The following is an 18,958-nucleotide window of genomic DNA, read 5'->3' as shown; positions in this document are numbered from 1 at the left end:
CCCCGCTGGTACAAAGACCTCTCCACAGGTGTGGCTGTATACTGGACTGGTAGTCAGTGACGGGTAAGATCCAATTGCAATGGTACCAACCTAAGGACCATATGTACTATTGGACAACCTAAGGCAGGCATGGTCCCTAAGCCACATGCTTGTTGTTTAAACAGAGAGGGGGAGATTTTGAGAGCCACAGCTGAAGGGGCCCCAGCAAACTTCCAGCTGCCAGCAAACTTCCAGCTGCCGGCTGATGATTGGCTCACAGCGGCCCCAGCAACATCTAGCTGATTGGCTCCTCTGCGGTGATGCTCATTGGGCTGTTTCCCTGCCCTTTCAGACCACGGAGCTGCTCATTGGGGGACTTTTTTGGCTCCGCCCACGTGACCGAGCCAATCGGCCTCAAGAGCAGGAGGATGGTGGGAGGTGGAGAGAAGCTTGTGTGGGAGAGAGAGGCTTGTGGAAAGCTGGTGGTGGCAGTTGAGGCTCTGAGGGTTTTTCCTGAGAGGCTGTTTTGTTTGGCGTGTGTGGTTCTAAAAATAAAGTTAGTTTCTTTTGACAAGTGGCTCCTGATTGTGCCCAGCCAGACTGCAGCAGTTTAGGGCATAGATATTTATGATTGTTATGTCTTGTTGACGTATGAATCCCTTAAGCACTGTGAAATGTCCTTATTTATTCCTTTTCACTAACTTTAGTTTGAAGTCTATTTTATCTGATATGAGGATGGAAACTCCTGCTTTTTTATGTGGTCCATATGAGTGGTACATTTTATTCCCACCCTTTCACACCCTTTCACCTTCAGTCTGTGGATGTCTTTTATTTCCTCCTCCTGGAATATTTTTCTGAGAATGCTCTGTAGTGCAGGCTTTCTCACTGTAAATTCTTTTAACTTTTGTTTATCATAAAAGGTTTTTATTTCATCATAATCTGAAGCTTAATTTTGCTGGATATAAGATTCTTAGTTGGCACTCATTTTCTTTCAGAGCTTGGTATATGTTGTTCCAGGATTTCCTGGGTTTGAGGGTCTGGGTTGAAAAATCTGCCAAGATACGAATTGGTCTTCCCCTATATATAATGTGATTCCTGTGTCTTGGGGCCTTTAAGATTCTCTCCTTATTCTGTATGCTAGGCATTTTCATTGTAATGTACCTTTGTGTAGATCTGTTATAATTTTTTTTTTTTTACATTTGGTGTCCTATAAGCCTCTGGTATTTGATTTTCCAATTCATTCTTCATGTTTGGAAAATTTTCTGATATCATCTCATTGAAGAGATTGTGTATTCCTTTGTTTAAATCTCTGTTCCTTCCTCTATACCAATGAATCTTATATTTGGTCTTTGATGCTATCCCATAATTCCTGAATGCTTCATTTATGGTTTCTTACTATTGTCACTATTTGGTCAACTTTTTTATCCAGATTGTATACTTTGTCTTCATTATCTGATATTCTGTCTTCTAAGTGATCTAGTCTGTTGGTGATGCTTTCTATTGAGTTTTTTATTTGGTTTATTGTTTCCTTCATTTCAAGGATTTCTGATTTTTTTCAGAATAACTTTCTTAAAGTAATCTTTTGCTACCTATATTTTCTCCCTTATCTCTTTGTCGGTGTGATCAATGTTTGCCTGTATTTGCCCTCTTATCTCTTTGTTGGAGTGATTAATTTTTTTCTGTATTTGCTCATTTTGGCTATTCTTTAATTCACAGATCATTTTGATTATGTATATTCTGAACTCCTTCTCTGACATTTCATCAACTGCACTATTGTATTATTGTAGTTTCCTGATTTGCACTACTGCATTATTGTAGTATCCTGATTTGCTTGGGATACTTTCTTCCCTTGTTTTTTTCATGTTGTCTATGTGTCTTCCTTAATTGTGGTGAGGATCTGAGGTATTACAGTTTCTACCCTATAATCTTGTAGTATCCAGGCAGATTATCTGTGCCTCACCTTGGTGTTGGGCTTCCAGACCCTGCTGGTGTCCCGCAATGGATGTTACTGCAACTAATGGTGGTGGTGGCAAGAGTGGAGGTAACTTAAGATAGCAGTGGGGGTGTCCCAAGATGGATGAAACTTCTTTCAGAGATGGGGCTGAAAGTGTGGGCCTTCACTGACTTTGGGATGTCTGTTCTGAGATGCAGCTTCTTTTAGGCCATCTATTGTCACAAGGTGGAAGATACTGCATGCAGTGCACTATGATGATGGCCTGGGCCTGGGCTCCAGAGTGGGTCTGCTGGTCATTGGGAGTGGTCCTGGGCCTGAGCTCCAGTGTGGACCTGCTTGTAGAGGGAAGGACCTGGTCTACCTTGGGCTTAGGCTTCCATGCAGGTTGGTGGAGGCAGTCCTAAGAATTTTTCTTTCACATCTTTAGGATTTTCTTATTTCACTTAATATATCAGGCTGATTTTTCAGGACAAGTTTAAGCAGAGGTTATTACAAACATCAAGGCTTGTTTTTTGGTAGGTTTTTCATTTATCAATAAAGGATATTTGTATATATATGTGTACATACATATATGTATACTTATACATATTTGTATACTTGTACATATATGTATGTGCATATATATACATAGATAAACATACAAGTATGTATATTCATATATATGTATATGTATTCTTATTCAGAGTCAGTTTTTTTCTAAATCAAAAGTGAGTGATGGTTATTATCCAATACTTTGTCTGCATTTATTTACAAGAGTATTTGGATTTTGATGTCTGATAATCTTACATATTCAATATAATAATCTTATAGTAAAACACTAAAAATATTGAGTATGAATGTATAAGAACAAACACAAATTGTTTTTCCTCTATTCTCATATTCAACACAGAACACTTGTGCTGATTTTTAATACATGGATTTTATTTCCATGTATTTACTTTCCTAGCACCAGTTGGCTGTCCTATAACTCAACTGAGTTCTGAAACTATCTACCTGGAGATAGTTGGATCCAATGGGCATAGGTTGAGTCCCCTCAGAATGCCCTTTCTCCTACATCAAGTGCCAAACAGAAGTCCAAGTTGTAACTGGTGCTTTCATACCCAAGGCTATAAACCAGTGATTCACATTACCAAAAACCAAAAACTCCCATTAACTTCATGTTCAGTAATTTGCTACAGTGTCTCACAGAACTGTGGAAAGTGCTTTACTTGCTGCTGCCCATTTTTTGTAAAAAGGAACAACTCAGGAATAGCCAGATGGAAAGATGCTTAAAGTAGGTATGGGGAAGGCACATGGAACTTCCATGCTCTCTGGATGCACCACCTTCCATATATTTAGCAACAAAGAAGCTCCCCAAGCTCTGTCCTTTTGGGATTTTCTATAGATTTCATCTTATATGCATGTTTGATTAAATATTTGTACTTGAGGATAAATCAACCTTTATCTCCTCTCTCCTCCCAGAAGTCAAGGGACTGAATCTTCCAATCCTCAAGTCACATAGTTGGTTCCCTAGCCCACCCTCCATCCTATGATTATTAACCCTGATTGTTACCCAAGAGAAATTAAACATATACCCACCCAGATATTTGTGTATAAATGTTCTCAGTGGGATTGTTCAATGGTGACTAGAAATTGGAGACAGTCTTGGTGTCAATAATTGGTGGATCGAAGAAAACAGTATAGTTTATCTTTATAGTAATGATGTATAGCAGGGTAGAAAACAGACTTCTGATGTTCATGTGACATAGATGAACCCCACAAGCATTGTGCTGGGTGATGAAAGCCAGGAGGACAATTATTGCATTATTATATGTTTATAGTGTCCAAATGAGAAAATTCAATGAAGATAGAAAGTGGATTAATGTTTGCCTGAGATTGGGGAGTTCTATACTTCATAAACATAAGACACTATAATGAAGCAATGAAAATGATCTAAACTTGTTTTATGGTCATAGTTGCCTAACTCCATAAATTTATTTTAAGTACTTATATTTGTGTAGTTGAAATGGTTGAATTATGTGTTAAGTTAAAGTATTTTATTGAAGGCAAATAAGGCTATTTCCATGAAAACAGATCTTAAAGGTATCTATTTCTGAGAACATACCTTCCAAGATAAGTAAAAAAGACCAAGAGACTAAAAGGTAAGAATTCTGATGAATGAATAAAACATTCAGGCAGAAATGAAGAACACCCAAGATGGTGATCTTGGATTTCAACATAAACATTGCCTTGGTCCAAGAGACTGAATAGTGCAGATTTTGACAGGCATCACTGAACGATGTCTCTCCAAATCAATAGCACCTCTCATCAACAAATATTCAACATAATATATCTCTAGAACTATACCAAAATGTAGGCCCTAAACTGGCCAAACATGAATTAAAAACAGGAAATTTTTATAACACCCCAAGATATATCTTCTATTTCTATTTTAAAATACTATAAAACAGAGGAGTTTGCATGCAAAATATATGGCACTTGATTATTGGGCTTAAAAAGCCCAATAATGGTGGCTCATGCCTGTAATCATAACAGCTCAGGAGGCTGAGGCAGGAGGACCAAAAGTTCAAAGTCAGCCTCAGCAAAAGTGAGGCCCTAAGCAACTCAGTGAGTCCCTGTCTCTAAATAAAATATAAAATCGGGCTGAGGATATGGCTCAGTAGTTAAGTGCCCCTGCGTTCAATCTCTGGTTCCTCCCCCCAAAAATATACATGAAAATTATTGCATATGGGATGGAGGAGAGAATGAAGTTGTATGGGAGGAAAATTTGTATATTTTGGTTGAATTCATTTAGTATTGTGAAGTAGATTTCAATAAATCATGATGCACATTGTAATCATAGAGCAAACACTGAGAAAGTAACATAAAAATATATAGTTAAAATTAACAAAAAAATATTAACAAAGGAATTAAAATGAGCACTGTGAAGCATGTAATGGGCTAAGGATGCAGCCCAGAGAGAGAGCTCGCCTAGTATGCACAAGGCCCCAGTTTGATCTCTAGAACCACAGTAAATGAATAAAGTATTTAATATAAAGCAAAGCAGTCAAGGAGGAACAAACCAACAGCAATATAGGGAAATTAATGTATCCCTAAACACATTCAGATAACAAAACCATTCCAATATTGTGCCAGCCAAACCAAATCCATCTTCAGGTCTAATATAGTTTTTTAAAAAATTTGGGATAATATAGTAATTCTATCACTCTCTGTGTAACCTTAAGTAAACTAATTTTTTCCAAATGTTTCATTAGTAAAATAGGGGTAATAATAATTTCTTTATGGAGCAAAAGAGGGAATTAAACATAATTAAAATTTAAAGAGACTCTAAAGTATTAACACTCTGCTTAACATTTTAGAGATTCATATTAAATGGAAGCTATAATATAATGTTAATTCTGATGATAAATGCCACCATTGGTGGTTATTTTGTTACAATGTTTTTTTTTTTTTCTTGTTACTGTAGTCATAGCTCAGGTTTACTATTCCTGAAGGCATCTGTCTTAGCATAGAGGAAGTGCAAAGATCCAGCCCACTCACTTTGACTCTATGTTGACATGAATAAGACTCAGAGTTCTTCATATTCTCTGAATATCTCTTCCCTTCCCACAGCAGATTTGAGATTAGAAGATAGACATTTTGTGTGATGTGAGGGGCTGGTTCAGGTAGGTGCTCTGTAGCAATAGTTTTGTGTATTGTAGCTCCTCACTTTATGTTACTCTAGGATATATTGCAAAATCTTTTCTTCCTTTAGGATTTCAAAGGGGCATTAACTAGTCTAATGCCTTGAGGAACTAATGCTTAAAGGCCCTCATGATAACTTTTATATGCAACCAAAGTAAGGAGTAAGATTTCCTAAATGTGTATTTGTTGAAAAAGTATAAACTTACTTGTGGTAAAAATGTGACTAAAGGTTTAACAACACCTATTTGATTTAGGCAATAACAGATACATGTACATTCATGGATTCATATTACAGAAGACATTTATTTACCTGAATAAATAATTCATTTAGCTGAGTTACTAACTGGGGAGAAAATCACATCTAAACATCATTTAACTAATGTCCTGTTGTCTAAATTTCCATAAGGTGGACTTCACTGAAAGTTTGCAACAAAAATCTTACAACTGAACTTTAGGGGCAATAAAAGGTAAATGGCACAGGTCAAGGAAAGGAGCATGTCAAAATGACTAAACAGAGTGCTTAGAAACTCCCTACTCTTATCTTTAAATGTGAGAGGAGTCTTCTGGGTCCTGGATACCTCTAGCAAGGGGTACCCACCAAACATCCTAGTATCCAAGCTGGAGGGCAGGTCTCACTGACCAAGCTGCTCTGTGTTAAGATTGAAGTATCTAAAGGCAGCAGCCCTCCCTGGATACAATGGTGGTTCACTAGTGGAGCTTTGTTGTAATTTGTTGTTTTTGTTGTAATCACACACCATTACCATTTCACTGATTAGATAAGTCAGCTATAAGGCACTACCATAAATTTGCTCTCAGTAACCTCTGAGTAGTCCCAAACACAGTTGATCTCAGAACCATCTATAGGGATTCCACAAATAGCAAATCTAAAGCACTGTTCCTGACATACCAAAACAATCTACTGGAGAGGCTTTCAGGAAAAAGGTGTTTGGGCTCTGATGATCAATAGTATTGTCAAGATGCATTACCAATGAAAAACTCTATGTCCTTATAATGTTGATTAAACTATTTCATTGATACTTGTTATACAATGTCACTGCCTAAGATTTTGCTGCTTACTGAAGCCCTAATCCTGCTTTTTTGGAATAATTCAGGAGAAAAAAAGAGAAGAGCAGGCAAAGATCATTAAAATGCATACTTTTGAGCCTCCCAACGAGAAGTGTGAACTCTGTAATAATTATTGAGCCTCAACATCAACATTGTTGAGACCAACTAGAACAAGACTTTACAAACTCTTTTCCGCAAGTCTGAGTGCTTCAGAGCCACAGCTAATAATATTAAAAGTATCAGATAAATAAGGCATTGAGCTCCTGCTCACTATCAAGCTAGAGACAATCTATTCTTCTCAGATTTTATGATCTGAAAGTTATTTTGAATAGGTATTTGGAAATACGGCCTTAAAGAAATTAGCCTCCAGAGTGTTCACCAAGTAGGACTCCCAAGAAGCTACATTCTTACCGACTTTTAAGAATAGAAGAGTTCCAGAATTCTCCATTCAATTTTTCTATCTATGCATTTTCCCTGTGTGATCCTAATCATTCTTTGACCTAAGCCACAGTCTCTATATATCTTGATGTTAAGAGTTAAATATTTGGTATACCCCAAAAGATCACCACTTGTGAGACAATGAAGGAAAGTTCAGAGGTGAAATGATTGGGTTATGAGAGCTTTAACCTAATTTGTGCACTAATCCCCTGATAGGCTGGTAGGTGTGACTGGAAGAGGTAGGTCATGGGGGGGTGCTTTTGTTATGGAAAATGCAGGAAAAAAGAAAAAAAAGGAAAAGTATGGCTCTGGAAAGAGATAAGCAGCTCTTGGAGATGTGGAAGAGCAAGGTTTATTCAGCACTGGAGCAGGCTCAGTAGAAAGCAGAGCACAGCCCTTTGTTCTCAGTATCTTTTATATAGACTTCTTGGTTTCAAGACTTTCTCATGCAAGTCACCTTGATTTTCCCCTCTTTCTTCAGGCAGCTCTGGTTCCTGCCATAGTTGCTAAGAAAGATTGATTACAGAAGCAGAAACTAGCAGGTTGCAGTTTTTAACAGAAAGAAAAATAAACATCTTAGGGAGGAAGTGCTGCTTCAGCTTTGGGATATATTTTTTTGTCCCTGGAGAGTGGAGCTCTCTCTTTCTGTTTCCTGGTGCCACGTTCTGAGCTGCTTTCCTCCAGCACACTCTTCTGCCATGATGTTCTGCTGCAACTAGAACCCAGAGCAATGGAATTGGCTCTGTATGAACTGAGACCTCTGAAATCATGAGTGCCAAATACACTTTTTCTCCTCTAAAATGTTCTTGTCAGGTCTTTTGTTCACAGTAGTGAAAAAAAGCTAACTAAAACACAATATGCTGATGATGACTTTTAAAATTGTATGAGTAGAGCAGCCCACTTCACTGAGTACCAGACCATACAACTGCAAAATCTTCTCTTGGATGGTTAATAAATACTTCATAATTAACATTCAAAGAGAGTACCTTTCCTCTACAGAATAACTAGAGTGATATTTCAAAAGGGAAACAAAATTGTGTCATTAGCTGGCCCAAAATTCTCTACCATAACCCTTAGGTAAGTTCAAACTCAACCAGGGATCTATGGGCATGCAGAGCATACACATTATCTATCTTGCAGGCATGTCATTCTGTTAATAAACCATTGTCTCCTGGCTCCAGACTCACTCTTTTTTTATTGGCTTTATAATGCTGGGAATGCTTCTCTGAAATTTTATTGCCCTTTTGATGACTGGACTGGGGCCCAGTGTAATTATCATCTAAGATATTGTTCTGACACAAGTTGGAAAACAACACTTTGAAACAACAGTTTTCTGTCATAGAATGCAGCTGTTAAGTTTTCTAGAAAAGTTGTTTCAAAGTGCTTTCTGAAGATAGCTTCATGCCTACACAAATATCTCAGCAGCTACAGCAATGGGAAAGAGTGTACTTGTGAGATGCAGCTTAAGTTCACAGAGCAGTTTTGTTCTTACCTTAAAAGAGACTAACATTTCTCCCCAAACCGAAATATACGGATCTGTAAATCAAGAAAGGCAGGGTTTGCTCTCATTAAACTCCGTAATAACACAGCCACAGAATCTGTACTTTCTGTTTCCACAACTTTTATCTCTGCTGACCTAAGGTCTAGGAGTCAATAAAGAAATATTTCTACCAAAGGAAACTTTTATTCTCCATGTGACATCAGAGAAATATGTAAAGAAGATGGCTACTTCATTGCAATGCTGGGTGGTTGATCCTAATTATCAAGGAGAAATTGGGCTGCTGATAAGCAATGTGGAGTAGAATAAAGGGCCTCAGCTGTCTCTAGAATAGTTGTCTTTTATCACTTTTATATCCTGTGTCAATCATGAAAGGCAGTATCATTGTGGAGTAAGAGTCTTCAAAACTGAAAGATTGCGTTGCTCCATAAGATAAAGAGGAGCAAAAACTGAGATCCTCACTGACATAAAGAAAACATGGATTGCAGAGTGTACATAGAAGTAGGAAGTAAAAATTGAAGTTATTAATCTAAATTATAGATTCATGATCTGGAATGAAGACAGTAGTAGCTTTGAATATTATTTTCTGTTATTACATGTTTTTATGAACTAATTTATTTTCTCTCCCTTCTGCTACTTAAGTGTCTAAAATAAGGACTGCCATGATGGTTAACTTTATGATTTGGGGTTTGGATTCTTAACATTCAGGTGGGACTGCTACCAAATTTAGGGAATAGTTCACACTTCCCAGAAATTTTTGCTTTGACTATCATCCAGTAAAGAGTGCATTGACTATTGGGACTCTGTGTCTTCCCCCTTGGAGGAGAAAATGACAGTTCTTCACACATTCAAATAATGATTTTTAAGAGAAATGTTGGTTGAAATCTTGAAAGAGTTACTGTTACACAGAACTTGGACTATACGGAGATGGCATACTGAGTAACCAAAGGGGTGGACTCCATTGCTGATCAAGCTTCTGTCTCAGCTCTACACCCACCTTGCTAGGTTGGGGTGCTCCAGAAGTAGACACAGACTGTGGTTGGCAATCAGGATATAATAGAGATACTCATAGGAGGAAGAGTGGAAGCAAGATTGGGAAGAGGAAGAAGATAATAACTACATCATAGGACTGATAAAAACTTGCACAGTCCTACATGGAGCTTGGATTTATATATGACTCATCAGGACAGTCCCACAAATGGCCAGGCCTATACAACCTAGTAAAGAATAGTCATTAAGTATAAGCTGCCTAGGAATAGGTATGTTCTGGAATGAGGTATCTCTGAGGAGCCAAGGTAAGCTCTGAAGGAGCTACAAATCCACACTGTTATAACACCTCCCAGGGTTGGTCTGAGTAACCCTGTGTTTGGTTTATAAAGCTGGATGTATGTTTTCCTTCATCAGATACCTCCCTGTTAGGTTCTGAGGAAGGAGGCACTACAGGGAGATTGGAAGAGGAAACTCATTCTTTCTGGGTTGCTAGCTATTTCTATTGGCATCACCCAGCCTAACTTTGCCCTAGCAATGAGAGTTGCATCCAGCAGCAGTTGGAATTGAAGTCCATTTTTTCCTGTTCTCCTAGAGACCTCTACACTATACCACCTCAGAGAGAGCAGCACCAGCTGGCAGGGTCCTATTCTCAAAGGCTTGAGTATCAGCAAAGAGGGCTGAGTTCAGAAACACCAGCTGGGGATTTCCAATTCTGCTCATCATAAAGTAACAGGAAATAGATTTCCAGATAATGGACAATAGCACCAATTACTGTTCCATGAGAGAGGGGAATTAAATGTGATGAGCCCTGTGAATGCTCCAACTTATCTGGGAAGAGTTTGTTAGTTACCATGAAAGGGAGCATGGGAGGAAAGGAGAGCTTGGTGGTCTTCTTGAATTAAGGAACAGGATTGAGACTTTGATGTGAGCAAGGCAGCTAGAATTTTCAGGGAAGAGTACTATAGAAGAGGAATCTATGTGCAAAGGAGCAGGATCTGTGTTCCTTGGAGTAGAATTTGCACCTGTCTGTGAATAAATTACATGAGGCAAAAGAAAGAGCTTAAGCAAATCTCTGGAGTTCACACAGGGCTGGAGAAAGTTTATGTTCCCAGTAACAAGGATGAAAAAATTCACAATGCATATGGAACACTCAGTAAATAATTATTAGATTATTGGGCATAATAAGCTCAAGACTGTTGCTCTGGTCCTGCCTGACAAGTCTAAGTAAACTTTGAAAGCTACCCAAAAAGCAAAGAATTAACAATGGCACTCAACAAAAAGTTAATTGGCATGCAAATAACCAGAAGAATAATTAATAATAAAAAGTCACTGAAATGACACAAATGATAGAATTTGTCAAAAAAGAACATTAAGAAGAGCAATCATAATGATGTCTCACATATACAAAAAGGTAAAGGAAAGCACAAGCAGGTTAAGGAGGCACATGAAAGAATTAAATGAAAATTTTAGGAATTAACAAAATTTTGACTTAAAATATATTTATTGACATCAACATTAATTTAGTGAGAATATGAGTTGACTTGAAGACAATTATATGAACTACTTGAAGTAGAAAAAGGACTGAAAAATATGAATAGAAAATATCAGTGAAAAGAGAAAGAGGGGAAGGTGGAAGACATATTTGTAAAAATAACAGCCAATTTTTTTCAAAGTTTGATGAAATTTCTAAATCCACACTTCTAAGAATGTCATCCCAAGCAAAATAAAGATTTTATATTGTTAAATCATAGTCAAACTACTTAAAACTACCATTAAGAAGAAAAATCTTACAATCAACTGGAGAATCAAAGAATGAGGGCAGACATCTCACTGGAAAACCAGAAAGCTCAACATCTTTATAGTAGTAAAAGGAAAAAATATAACCTAGAATCATTCACACAATGTTTTGAAAACTATCTTTTAAAACCTAAGGAGAAGTAAAGTTGTTCTTAACACAAAAGAAACTAGAAGATTCACCCTACAAAGAAAGAACAGCAGAGATAACACCTGTGAGTGAGAAGATGGAGACATTTCCTTTTATGTTAAGAAATCCAGTTAAGACAGTTGATCTTTGTAAGAAAAAACAATTTTAATGAAGCACATTATGAAGTTAACAATACACATAGAAGTTAAGTGCATAACAAGAAAGACCCAACATCAGGGGAAAGGGAAGTGGAAGTATATGTTGGACAATCCATTGTAGGCAAGACTGGTAACACCATTCATTACTTGATGAAAGATCAAACATAACAATAAAGATGGCTACTGCACCTCTTAAGCAATCTGTATTAAGCCACAACAGTGAAGTATAGCTAATAAGCCTACAAAGGTTTTGGAGAGGTGCCTGGACTTAGCTGAACTTTACTTGAAGTATGCTTCTATTAATTGACTTCTTTTTGACACATTTGTCAGCTCTGGGCAGATTGGTGTGAAGTCTAGTTTGGTCCTTCTGATTAATGTCTCAAATCAAGTTGCTTACCACATATTTCTCAATAGTATTATTCATCATTTCTGGTTTCTTTTATCTGTATGTTAGAGATTATTAGGGAGGTATTTTTACTGGTTTTAATTTTTGCCAGAGGGCAGTATCTGAATATTAAAAGGAATTGCCAAGTTTTATGGAAAAATTGCACAGATACCTGAACATAATTAAGCTAATTATTTGCCTTTCAAAATATATTTTTTTAATTCTTGAAAGTATTCAGCAAAAAAAGAAAAACATAGACATTCAAACATAAGCAAAATTCAAATTTCTCTTTGTAAATTTAAAAGTAAAAGCAGCTAATAAGTTCCTAGAGTTTCCAAGAGAAAAATACAGTGATGATAGGATTTAGTAAGTAGGTAAGCTTTTTTCATTCATACTGAAGTAAAATGAAAAAAATGTCAGATACTCCAGAGCCCTTCCTCATGAGTACTTTGTCAAAAAATACTACTTAAAGAAGTACTCTATCCAACCAAAAATACTCACAATAATTCAAAATGGAAAGGAAATGTCATTTGAAAAGCAGAAGTGATAAAACACACCAAGAAAGTAGAGCATTGAATCTAAATTATCATTACTAATAAGATTGCTTAATGCTAAGATATAATCCAATTTTATATAAAATAAAACAAAACACATAATATGAAATTATTTTAGGACTGAATAAATCAAACATACATATAAAGCTCAGAGGTTAAGTGGAGGAAATATTATTTAAAGCCAATTAAAACTTAACATTCTCATTAAAATAAAATTGATAGAATAATCAAATATATGATAAATTTTAAGTATCTTAGAAGTAGATCAGTGAGCGCTTATCTAAAACATGACAAAAAAGACTAGTTGATAATTCGCAGAAGAAATAATAGTGGAGGTGAATATAAGGAAATGACCACTAGTAATTACAAAGAATGGCAAAATAAAGCTTTAATATTATCTTTTTTTCTCTCAAAACAGTTGTTTCCCAAATTATTATTTAAAAACTACATGCAGTAATGGTAGTGTCATAGTCTGATCCAGAAAACTTTTCCATAGACAATAATTATAAAACTTAAAATATTCATCAAAAAACAATTTGAAGACACTATCTGGTATGTGACTAATTGCTGGAATTAACTGCAAGAAAATTCTCTCTTGAAAGACAATATATGTGTAATGAAATATCACACTGTACCTCATAAATATGTACAGTTATTATGTTAATAAATTTTAAAAGCTTAAGGGATAAAAATTCTACCGACTTTGATTTAATAATTTCTTGTGCATATGTATATCAAATTATCATACTCTACCCCATAAATATGGGCAATTAAAATGGGAATAATTAATTTTCAAAAAGATAGTAACTGTAATATGTAAGAATTATGAGTTTCTGGCTTAAAAATATCATTAGAGTGTTCTGCATCTCCTTTTTCCAGTAGCAGAAAATAGCAACCTTGCTGGATTGAAGTAGCAGAGAACTGAGGTTACAGTCAGCAGAGAAGATGCAAATCAGGAGAGGGTCATGGAAGTGAGAGCCGATTAAAAAAAATTAAATAAATAAAAACCCAACTTTGGATCCTTATAGTTAAGCACCAATCTGTGATCTGCATTTTTTTTCTTATATGCAATCAGATAATTTTGTTTAAGATAGTTCATTTGCTGTGGTTACGATTGAATATGTTGTTTGATTAAAAACTACCATTTAAGAATTTGTATATAATGAACTTTGGGCTGGGATTGTGGCTCAGCGGTAGAGCGCTCGCCTTGCAGATGTGAGACCCTGGGTTCTATCCTCAGCACCACATAAAAGTAAATAAGTGAAATAAAGGTATTGCGTCCAACTACAACTAAAAAATAAATATTATAAAAAAGAATTTGTATATAATGAACTTATATGTTTTATGACATTTTTATTTTCCTTTGATACATTTCTATTAATAAAATATTTTCCATTTAACCTCTTATATATGTGTTCTTATGAGTCCATGTATATCTGTGTGTATATATGTATTTTATATAATATGATTATATATTATTAAAATATAATGTATAAATAAAAATATACATTATATATTTTATATGATTATACATATTATATAAATATATAATGTGTTATATATTATGTATAATAATGTATTATATATACTATGTATATATGTGTATATATCATAATGTATATATACACAGATATATCTATCATAATGTATGTATAGATACATAGTAGAACAAGATCCTTTTACTCTATTTTCAGAATTATCAAATAAATTACAACATGTCTTCACTTACACAGTAGTATTAAAACCATTACTTAGGCAATTTCTCCACTAACATTAAGATATCACATTTTAACTACATATACCCTTTCCAGACATTTTTGCCATGAATTTTAATTCCAAAGTATTTAAGATCTTCTAAAACACTACCACTTTACACAATTCATTTTTATTCATATCTGCCAACATATTTATCCTTTCCAGTACTCTTCATTCTTTTCTGCATTGCTATTTCTGGCTGAAATAATTTTTCTCCAGATTCAAAAAAATTCTTATAGGACTTTTCTTGGTAAAAATATGTAAGCAACAAGTTTAGTTTTGAGAATATTATATCTTTTTCATTTATGAAGGATACTTTTGCTGGCAATGTGTTAGAGGTTTGCAGTTTTTCTGTTTTAGCATTTTTATAGTACCCTTCCTTTTGGGTCTTGGATGTTTGAAAACCAGTTAAGCTGTTTTTGTTTTGTTTTGTTTTTCTCTTCAATTTTAAGGTGTTTTTTTTTTCTCTGTTTCATTGTTTTTCATCACTTTGACCAGGTCTTACTTTGATGGACTCTCTTTTATATTTTTTCTGCCTGTCATCTTATAGAGCTTCTTGAAACTATGGAGTGATATATTTCAACATTTTAAGAGCTTTACTGGCCATTTTCTCTCCAGTGCTTGCTTCTGCCTACCTTTCTTGTTTCTCTCATTTTCATGGGACTTTTATTGCATATGTTTAAAAATTCTTGACTGGGTTGTATATGTGCGTTTATATAAATATACATATATAACTTGTATATTTTGAGACTCAGAGACTGGGAGAGAATGAGGATATATAAAAAGAGATAATAATAGATGATAATAAAGTGTTTATGAATACATTTTAAAGTCTCAGTGGAATGATTTTTTTGAAAATATATGAACTGCCAAATTGTCAAAATTAGCAGAAAAATCTGTATATAAAGATTTGTAAAAAAATTACATATTCTCTTTAATTTACTTCTTTATTATGAAGGGATACAATTTCCAGTGGAAGAAATATACAGAAGGTAAAATTTCTAAGACCTTTTGTATACAAAATGGTCATCATTCCACCCTCATACTTAACTAACATTCCAGGTTTCACGTGTTTCTACCTCAAGCTTTTGAAGGCACTTCACTGTGGCTTTTCAGGTTACCCATCTTGTCATTTTAAGTACTCATTCAATTGATTACCTAACAGTTTTGGGGTGGCCTATTTTGTTTTGCCTGATTTTTTTTTCCTTCTGTATGGCTAAAATTTTATGAATATACTCCTTGGCTGTTGTAGCAATTTATCCATCTTATTTCCAATAGCATCTCACCAAGAACTAAATGCTGGGTCAATTATGCTATAGGTGCTGGAGGGAGGGCTTCACCTTAGGAAAGTGGTTCAGTGACACACATACCTTATTTTTCCACAGCTCTTCTTGAGAGAAAAAGGTTCATTTGTATCATATTTCCACTAATTAATGTCATTCACTAAGGAAATCCTATATAGGTAAGACTGGCTAAAATTATATGAAATTACTATCTACTATTAATGCAATGCCTACCTACTATTAAAGCAATTCTTATATTAAAAAAGAAATACTTTCATTGTCAAAATTCTCAATGTTAGTAAACAGAGAGGCTGACCGTCACTGAGATTTATTTACCAAGAACCTTACATATGGCACATAATAGTGATGAAATTCCAAACAATGTATGTAAATTCAAACACTGTAGTCCTTAATTTTCGGGAGAAATGAAGGTATGGTGCTTACTTATAATTTCTTAGCACCTGTGAGTTGTTTAAATCTTTGGTTCAATAAATTTCTCATGTGTTTTACACTGTGTATTCTCAACTTTTAATTCTTCACGTAGAATTAAAACATAATGATAAATTGGGGTAAATTGAAAGTTTTAACTCTGTGACATATATCCTTCTGGAAAAGACTGACAGTGCCTAAAATAATTAAAATATGGTTATTCTATCCTGAACCTTCATCCTGTGTGATGGTGGTGTTGGGTGAGAGAATGTAGAGAAGGAACGAACGCTGGGATCTCAGAAGAAAACAAGAGGTCCAGGGATTATATACTAGAACCAGATTCTCAAGTCTCTTTATATGTCCACATTCAGATTTCATTTGTTTGGTTGGGTTATATGGACTCTGGTGCCCGAAGAGAATCTGATCAATTTTGCTGATTTTATTCCACTTCGATTTTTATAACCAATGAAGCCAAGCAGATGGTGAGACAGAATAACAAGCACTGGAAGGGGCTGATGCTGCTTGAGTTCTACCTGAAAATACATTTATATAATACCCTTTATCAGATTAGCTTCTGATTGGTCCAAGTTCATGACTGCACAAAGCTATGCAGGGTGAGCTCTGTGTAAATTTGTTTGATGTGGAGAACAAGCTGAGCCTAAAATGCAGTCTCTGATGTTCTTGTCATTATATATGCTGTGGCCCAACAGTTGCCAAAAAGCAGTAGGGTTTTTTGTTTTTTCTATTCATAGAAAATTGATTTATGTGCTACTGGAGAGGACTAGAAAGCAGAAATTCAAGTCTGCTTATAAGCAAGGGCAAGAAACCAAACCTTAACCCTGAAGCCATATAGATATGCTTACTTGATTAAGTCCTCATCTCCATTGAATTATATTCATTGGAAGTAATGCAAGCTCTTGAATTTTACCTTAAAATTAAATTTAAATCAGTTTCTCAAAATGTCTTCAAATGCACTACAAACAGATACAACATTAACACAAAAAAGATTAGATATACAAAAGGTTGCCTGTGATAGAAAATTTAATTAAAGGTAGTCGACAACAGGAAGTCTCCTAGAATAGTTATAGAAAATGTCACAGCCAGGAAAGGTGGGTGTGATTGATTCATCCTTGGAAAAGGATCACTTAATGTCTTACATTGATGTAGCTAAAGTTTCCAGGTGATTTCAACAGAAACTTTTTATAATCCATCTGAAAGTAATTAATTCAGGAAGAAATAAAATCTAAATGTTACTTAAAAACAAATGACAGGGCTACTCATTCACATACCTCAGTATTCTCTAGGACAGATATTAGGAGCCAAAGGGTTCAAAAAGATGAGCTCAAATTGAAAGATAGAGTTATTCCACTTCTATGCAAATATTAGAAGAATCTGTGGTCATGGAACCAGGAGAAAGTTTAATTCTTTTTATTGCTGGAACTTTTTTCCCCAAGTTTGACTTTGACTTTTTGTTATAATGGATATTTCTAATTCACATTACACAAAATAGGGGAAACAAAACAACAGAATATAGACATGGTAAAGATATTATTCCAGGTTTAGAGTGGTACATCTTATGTCAAGAACAAACAGTCTCAACTGGAATATATCAGAACCCTGGGAGAGAGAATTCTAGTAAGAAATTAAGGTAATACTTGATGCATCTGAAATTGCCTAAAAGCAAATCTATGCAATTGGCAGAAAATTAGTGTATGAATAAAAAATACATTTTTGGTAAACTGAACAGATGAAAATAAATGACCATTATCAAAATTAGAGGACAAGAATAAAAGAAGATCTGTCCAGGCAAGGAATACTTGTCATGATGCAAAATACAGCTCAGCTGTGAATAGTTATGTATGTAATCTTCATAATGCAGATAGAATACTGATTTACCAAAGTAACCAGGCGGCAATATTGATAGAGTAAAAACATTAAAATGTTTGTGTGCATGTTTATAGCAGATTGCATTGAATGATGGAAGTTGGGAGGCAAAGAGACCATTGAGAAAACAAGACTGAATGATATAAGTGAATTTAATAAAAATGTGGTGCTAAAGATCCAAAGAATAATTTAGCAAGTTTCAGGTGGTTGTTTTGGGGGATAGATGTGAGGATAAATGAAGATAAGGGAGTGTTTTTAATCTGTGTTTGACCCGTATCTATTTTCATTACCTATCTTCCCTTCTTAGTTCTCTGGGAGACTAACCTCTGTGGCTTAAGCACCCAGACTCTGACAGACAGCTGAGTTTGTCCAATGGGAGGCACCAGGAGGAGACTTGATTATGGGACAACAGGAGGAGAAGAAGTTTGGAGTACCGGCCTCTGCCGCAGTCTGGCTGGGCACAATCAGGAGCCACTTGTCAAAAGAAACTAACTTTATTTTTAGAACCACACACACCAAACAAAACAGCCTCTCAGGAAAAACCCTCAGAGCCTCAACTGCCACCACCGGCTTTCCACAAGCCTCTCTCTCCCACACATGCTTCTCTCTACCTCCCACAATCCTCCTGCTCTTGAGGCCGATTGGCTGGGTCACGTGGGCGGAGCCAAAAAAGTCCCCCAATGAGCAGCTCCGTGGTCTGAAAGGGCAGGGAAACAGCCCAATGAGCATCACCGCAGAGGAGCCAATCAGCTAGATGTTGCTGGGGCCGCTGTGAGCCAATCATCAGCTGGCAGCTGGAAGTTTGCTGGCAGCTGGAAGTTTGCTGGGGCCCCTTCGGCTGTGGCTGTCAACATCTCCCCCTCTCTGTTTAAACAACAAGCATGTGGCTTAGGGACCGTGCCTGCCTTAGGTTGTACAATAGTACATATGGTCCTTACCTGTTAGGTTGGTACCATTGCAATTGGATCTTACCCGTCA

The 18,958-nt window shown here is 35.8% G+C and overlaps 1 long non-coding RNA gene across 1 annotated transcript in view; it reads left to right on the top strand.

The window, feature by feature from the left end:
- Nucleotides 1-18,411, top strand: part of LOC125616137 — a 114,899-nt gene extending 96,488 nt beyond the window's left edge. The window contains exon 4 of the long non-coding RNA XR_007346762.1: nt 18,288-18,411. This is a non-coding gene — a long non-coding RNA (uncharacterized LOC125616137). The remainder of the gene's footprint in view (nt 1-18,287) is intronic.
- Nucleotides 18,412-18,958: the final 547 nt, after the last annotated feature.

This window comes from Marmota marmota, unplaced genomic scaffold, assembly GCF_001458135.2.
Source record: "Marmota marmota marmota unplaced genomic scaffold, marMar, whole genome shotgun sequence".
NCBI lineage: Eukaryota > Metazoa > Chordata > Mammalia > Rodentia > Sciuridae > Marmota > Marmota marmota.
Note: the sequence above shows the minus strand (reverse complement) of the source record. Positions and strands in the feature narration are given on the sequence as shown.